The sequence below is a fragment of the Neophocaena asiaeorientalis genome, unplaced genomic scaffold (assembly GCF_003031525.2).
Source record: "Neophocaena asiaeorientalis asiaeorientalis breed wild unplaced genomic scaffold, Neophocaena_asiaeorientalis_V1.1 scaffold23, whole genome shotgun sequence".
Classification (NCBI taxonomy): domain Eukaryota; kingdom Metazoa; phylum Chordata; class Mammalia; order Artiodactyla; family Phocoenidae; genus Neophocaena; species Neophocaena asiaeorientalis.
Window position 1 is genome coordinate 2,140,091 of NW_020175047.1, and position 6,000 is coordinate 2,146,090.

Here is a 6,000-nt window from a genome sequence, read left to right on the forward strand (position 1 = left end):
TTTAATCTAATTTTGCTATAGAGCATTGATATTTGGCTAACAAATATTTCATTCTAGTCTATCTCATTCTCAATGTGATATATACTACACAATTAGCAAGTAAGCACATCTATTCAAAGGTAGCGTCATTTGTCTTATACCTTTTTTGGTTTTGTTTTTCTTTGTCTTATACTATTTTTTAGCATCAGAAATTTCATGACATCACAATCTAAATACATTTGAGGCATTGAGTGAATCATTAAACTTCTTGAATAGGTTTCACAGAAGCAAAAAAGGAGAAAAAAAGGATGACAATGGTATTGTCTAGCACTAAAATTCATAATTGTGAACCAGGGGACAGAAATTTTAAGGTTCATATTGAATTGACTCCATATCTGTACTCACACTGTAAAATAAAAAGATAAAGACATGACTGGTTTAGCTTAAAACCCAAATGCTATCATCCAATAGCAGGTTTTGGTGAAACATACATTAGGTTTTCTGTCAATTACACCACTAGTCAGGTGGCTTCTGGCTGGTAACTTCTGCAATAGTGCCAATGTGAAGATAAACAGAGAGTTAAACAATTACCTGGTTAGTTTTTGTGACTGCAAAAAGCTTTTTTTCTCTGCCTCAAAGCCTTCCCCTCTTTCTTATCTTTCGGCAAACTCCTACTCATTGTAGGGTGAGTCAGTATTTAAAGGCATGCACCATAGTATGCTTGGCCTTCTTTCCATTCTGTTATGTACTAATTCTAGTGGACATTTGTACACTGTGCGTTGTACATATAGCAAGTTGAAGACCACAGCATCCATTCCATCACCACCACCACCCTTTCCTTTTTTTTTCTTTGGCCACTCTGCGAGGCTTTCAGGATCTTAGTTCCCCAACCAGTGATTGAACCCCGGGCTCCCGCAGTGAAAGCGCAGAGTCCTAACCACTGGACCGCCATAGAATTCCCCACTATCTCTTCCTAACAGTAACAGCTGCCAGACTTTGTTTACGGGCTCATAAGGTTATGGGGAGGCTGTCTTTATCCTAAGCTTCAGAATGGGCTGGTGATTTGGCTTTATGTTCAAGGGTAAGCCAGTACGTTTCAAAGTGAATTTTAAGGACCATTCTCAAAGCCATTGCTTTCTGGCTGGATATGACTAAGAAAATAAGTTGTCCATGAGCCACTGACAATCATTCTGGGACCACGAGGGCAGTTAGTGTTAGGATACAGCTAATACCAAAACAGGCAGCATGCCAAAACCAAAAGAAACAGATTTCTTGACAACCCGGTGTGCCACAGGATGAGACCTCTGAAGCTGGCTTCACTGCCGTACTTTTAAGTTACAATCACCAATACATTTTCTTTATTGATCAAGCCAGTTCCTTGCAATAGAAAGCAATCTCACCTGCCCCTGTTATGGCACAGTGGGGATTACTCTGTGTTAGAACTGTGGGCTCACGTGTCCATTTCTCTTGGATTACAAATGCGTTGAGTTCAAGGATTATGAGTGTTCATTTTTTAAATCTCAGCACCTAGCAGAACATCTGGCACTAGTCTATGCTTAATAAATGATTCATAATAGACAAATAAACAAGCAAACAAGCATATGAAGTAAGCTAATCGGAATTATTCCAGCCAGAAAATATCTCTTTCCCAAGTATTTTATATTAAAAAAATTTTTGAAAGGAGTCCTCCTATCGAGTTATATATCCACAACATATCCATAACCATTTCCTATTCTAATTCAATCCTCTAAAAATGTTTCTTCTCCTTTTTCCCCTTAATTACATAAATAATGCATGCACATTATAAAAGTTCAAATGATACATAAAACATAAAAAAGAAAGTAAAAGTCGATGGGACTACCACCAGCCAAGGCATACACTAGGAAAAGTTTTCAATTCAGAAGTTAAATGATAAATTTTGTTTTGTCCTGTTTCTGCTTGCCAAGTGTGGCACACACCTTAGTCATCACAGAGTCATCAGTTTAACTGCTGTATTTTCAGACTGGGGGAACGTTTGATATAGGCACACTATGTGCTAAGTTTTAACTGTGCCAGATGCTTTCATGTGGATGAGGGAATAGCTATTTACTGGGACATGAGTTATCGCATTTATGTTTTCCCAACAGCCTTGAGACAGGAATTACTTTACTTGCTTTATAGCTAAGGAAAGCAAGGTTGCAAGATTTGGTAGTAGAAAATATGTCCCAAGATGCATTCTACCTTTTCATCTAGAAAACTACTTTATGAAGGTAAGAGTAACAGAAACAAAAACAAAACAAACAGACAAAAAAATCACTCTGGTAACTGCATAATAGCTTTCATTGCATTAAGAACAAAACAAAACAGGGCTTCCCTGGTGGCGCAGTGGTTGAGAGTCCGCCTGCTGATGCAGGGGACACGGGTTCGTGCCCCGGTCCGGGAAGATCCCACATGCTGCGGAGCGACTGGGCCCGTGAGCCATGGCTGCTGAGCCTGCGCATACGGAGCCTGTGCTCCGCAACAGGAGAGGCCACAACAGTGAGAGGCCCGCGTACCAGCAAAAAAAAAAAAAAAAAGCCCTCAAGATTCTTAATAATTACAGGGATTTTGCTGCCTGGAACTCCTGGACTGCTAGTTCTCCTCAGGTGGGTCTTTGTCTCCAATACAACAGAAGATGGAAAGAAGCCATCTTCTGGGAGAATAAGACGCTGGGCAGAAGAGAGGGCTGTAATAGTGATAGAAGGCCACACAAAGCCATTGATCATCACCTCTGCTTTTCATACCAGCCTGTAGGGCAGGGTTCCACAGAGTTCCTTCAGGCAGCCTTCATCAGCCCCCAGCACCAAGGGTTACAACAACAATTTAAAACTAGAGATAAGAAAAGGGCACCTTAAATTACCACTGGACTCTCTGAGCAACTACATTTTCAAATGGCATAAAGGACAAATGACAGAGTTTTAATCCAATTGACCCTAAAGTCACCTTCCAAAGTCAGTCTATGCCTCTGAACTAGAAAAAAGACCAGTATCTAGCCTTGATGGATCAGGTTGCTGTCAATTCCAAAATGGAACTTAAAAAGCTTTTAGTCTGAGATCTTCATAGCTTTGACCACCTTCTTGTTCAAGTGATTTCCTTTGGTTTAATGGGGGAAAGGGCAAAAACAAAAACAAACAAAAGCCCCACAAAACCAACCCACTGGAATTTTAGCTTCATTACTCTTAAGTACAGGTAAACATTCTTCAGTGCAGAGTATAGCTGTGCCTAACATTTTGGGGGCCCAAGGTAAGAACACAGATAGAGGCCCCCAGACCTGGGCCTGCCCCTCTTCTCTTCCATAGTTCCTTCCTGCACCGTAAAAGGCCTTTCATGCAGATGTGTGGATATTCCAACTCACAAGTCCAAGCTATGATCAACAAAGTCCCATTCCCTGGCCTCACCCCTAACCCCATGCAAATAGCAACCCCTTGGATTTCCTCATGCCCCGGGGTGGGTACAGAGTACAACCCTTGGAAGTGGGCTCAAGATTGTCTGGGGAAGAAATTCTGGGATCCTGTTTACCCTGAATGTGGTCTAGAAAGCAAGCTCCAAATGGGCCCATCCTCTTGGCCCAGAGACTCCTCTAAAGCCAGAGGAATGCTGCCCAGGTGAAAGGACAATACTAACTCAGGGTAACTTTTATATCTTATCTTGAATTTGGTAGACTTATGACCTTTTAAAATTTCATGCTTTTTAATACTAAATTTTATACTTCGGTGAGAATTGTAAAGATGACTCAGGAAAAAGTGATCTTGATTGGCACAGACCAAAAATGAGAGCAATGAAAGTCTCCTACTTCATTTTTTTATACTCCCTAAACTCTGATAGAGGTTAAATATGTGGGGAGAAGAATCAAGGCAACTATAGGGCCAAGATTCCAAAATGGAGCCATGTAGAGCTGGGCAAATCCTACTGAATCATTCCACCATGGTGGTTACAGTATAGATTCTAGAATCAGACAGGTTTGAGTTCAGATTCTAGCACTGCCATATGCCAATTTAAATTAGTAGTATTTAAATAAACTTTTCTCTAATCTCGTTTCCTAATTTGATAATGAGAAGCAAAATAGCACCTACCGGGTAGGGTTGTAATGAGGAGTAAATGAGAAAATGTGGGTAAAACATACAGTACAGTGCCTGGGGCGTAATAAATGATATTTATAATTAGGTACTTTAATGCAATGTCAGGGCTGGAATTATGGCCTATTCATTGTTTAGCAAATAACTTAGAAGGCTATGAAATATTATTTGGTATCAGTTTATCTCCATGCTCCCCATTTGACATCAAGTTTATTCTTTAAATAATTATGCAGACATGAGATACCATTCTAAGAATTAGTGAAATGTGAACTGAAAGGTAATCATTCTGTGTTTACTAGGTTTCCAAAATAAAAACAAAAACAAAATCATCTGACAGAAGTGTATCTTGCTAACAAGAAAATTTTTTATAATCTTCCTATTTAATGTGCATATTTCTTTCAAATCCAACATCAGAATGAGCTAATATATTTTACAAAATTCAACTTCTAACCATAATGACTACCTTTTACTGGGTCCCCTTTGTGCCAATCAGTGCACCATTGGTTATACATACATACATCATCTATCTGGTGTAATCTTCCTAACTTCCCCTCCCCAATTTTACAGATAAGGAGAGTGAGGTGGGGACCATGGAGACACAAAGCCCCTGCCCTTTCCATCTGCTGACTGCTGAAGCCAGGTCTTAGAACAGCTCCTGTAAACCTCGCCCCCTTCTACCCCGCCCCCCCCCACAACCTCTCTCAAAGAAAATCATATGTGTCATGTAGGTAAAATGTTCATGCCTCTTTGGCTTATAACCCTTTTTTAAGAGACATGCTTTTTGGTGTGTACGTGTTCTCTTGTCACAGTTCGTGTTTGTCTTGCTGTAAATTTGAGAATAACTCATGCTAAATTTTCTTTTGTTGCTATTGAAAGAGCTTATTCTTGGTGGGTGGAGAAGATGGAAGATGGAAAAACCACCACCAAATGAGAAGAAACTCAGTTTATGGAAATTAGTGCATTGGCTTATTTCTCCATAAAACCACACTGAATCAAGACCCAGGTACTGCTGCAAAATAAACCAGGGGCTCTAGCAGGAGATTTTTTAAAATGTAGTACAGTAAAATTCAACGTGCAATACATCGCAAAGGTACTTTACAACTGTATTGTTCTTGGCATTAAGATATATTAACACTTTTAGGAACCTTCAGCTGTGTGTCCTGAGCTTTACAAGCATCACGTGCTGACCAGACCATCAAACGCAGATGTTGGTTTATACCTGCAATGGTTTGCTGAATTTCCTATCTTAATAATTACTGCTGTAGCCCGGAGGCTTTGAGCTGAATGCAAGACAAAAAGACATTTTACAGACCCCTTGTGGGGCAGCCAGTTTGTAGATCAGAAACCAAGTCTCAGGTTACACACCCCTAAGTGCCAACCATAATACATCACTCCTCTGCTCTTTAAGCAGAACTTATTCAGAGAAATGGAAAATATGGAAAAGCTATTTATGGACAAAAGAAGAATGCCTGGAAAATGTGTTCCTGAAAAAAAAGATACATTCCATATTCCAAATTTGCCAAGTTTTGGTGCAATCAGAAAGTGTACTAGGAAAGAAGAAACAACTTTATTGGAAGTACAGTCGTACTGATGACCAAAATATTTATCAAGAAAAAGCAAAGAGCAAGCTGGTGAGGGGAAAAAAATGCATATTTTTTTCAAGGAGATGTTAAAACGAGTTGCTTTCCTTGAGGATAAAGAGGATGTTCTTGTCAGATCTACAGACTGCACATCTAAAGAAAAAGTGCAATTATGCATAAAGTAAATGCTTTGGACAGACAGTTATGGGTTCAGAAGACAGTAGCTCCTTGCCAGTGAAATAAAGCAAATGTCAACAAGCCAGACACACTTGAAACATTCAGAAAAATGTCTTGCTATTCCTTTCCATACATAATATGCCATATGACACCACAGTTAAATCTGCTCC

General features: G+C 39.7%; 1 protein-coding gene across 2 annotated transcripts in view; it reads right to left on the bottom strand.

Moving 5' to 3' along the window:
- Positions 1–6,000, bottom strand: part of DLG2 (discs large MAGUK scaffold protein 2) — a 783,758-nt gene that overhangs the window by 187,026 nt on the left and 590,732 nt on the right. The gene's annotated exons all lie outside the window — the stretch shown is intronic.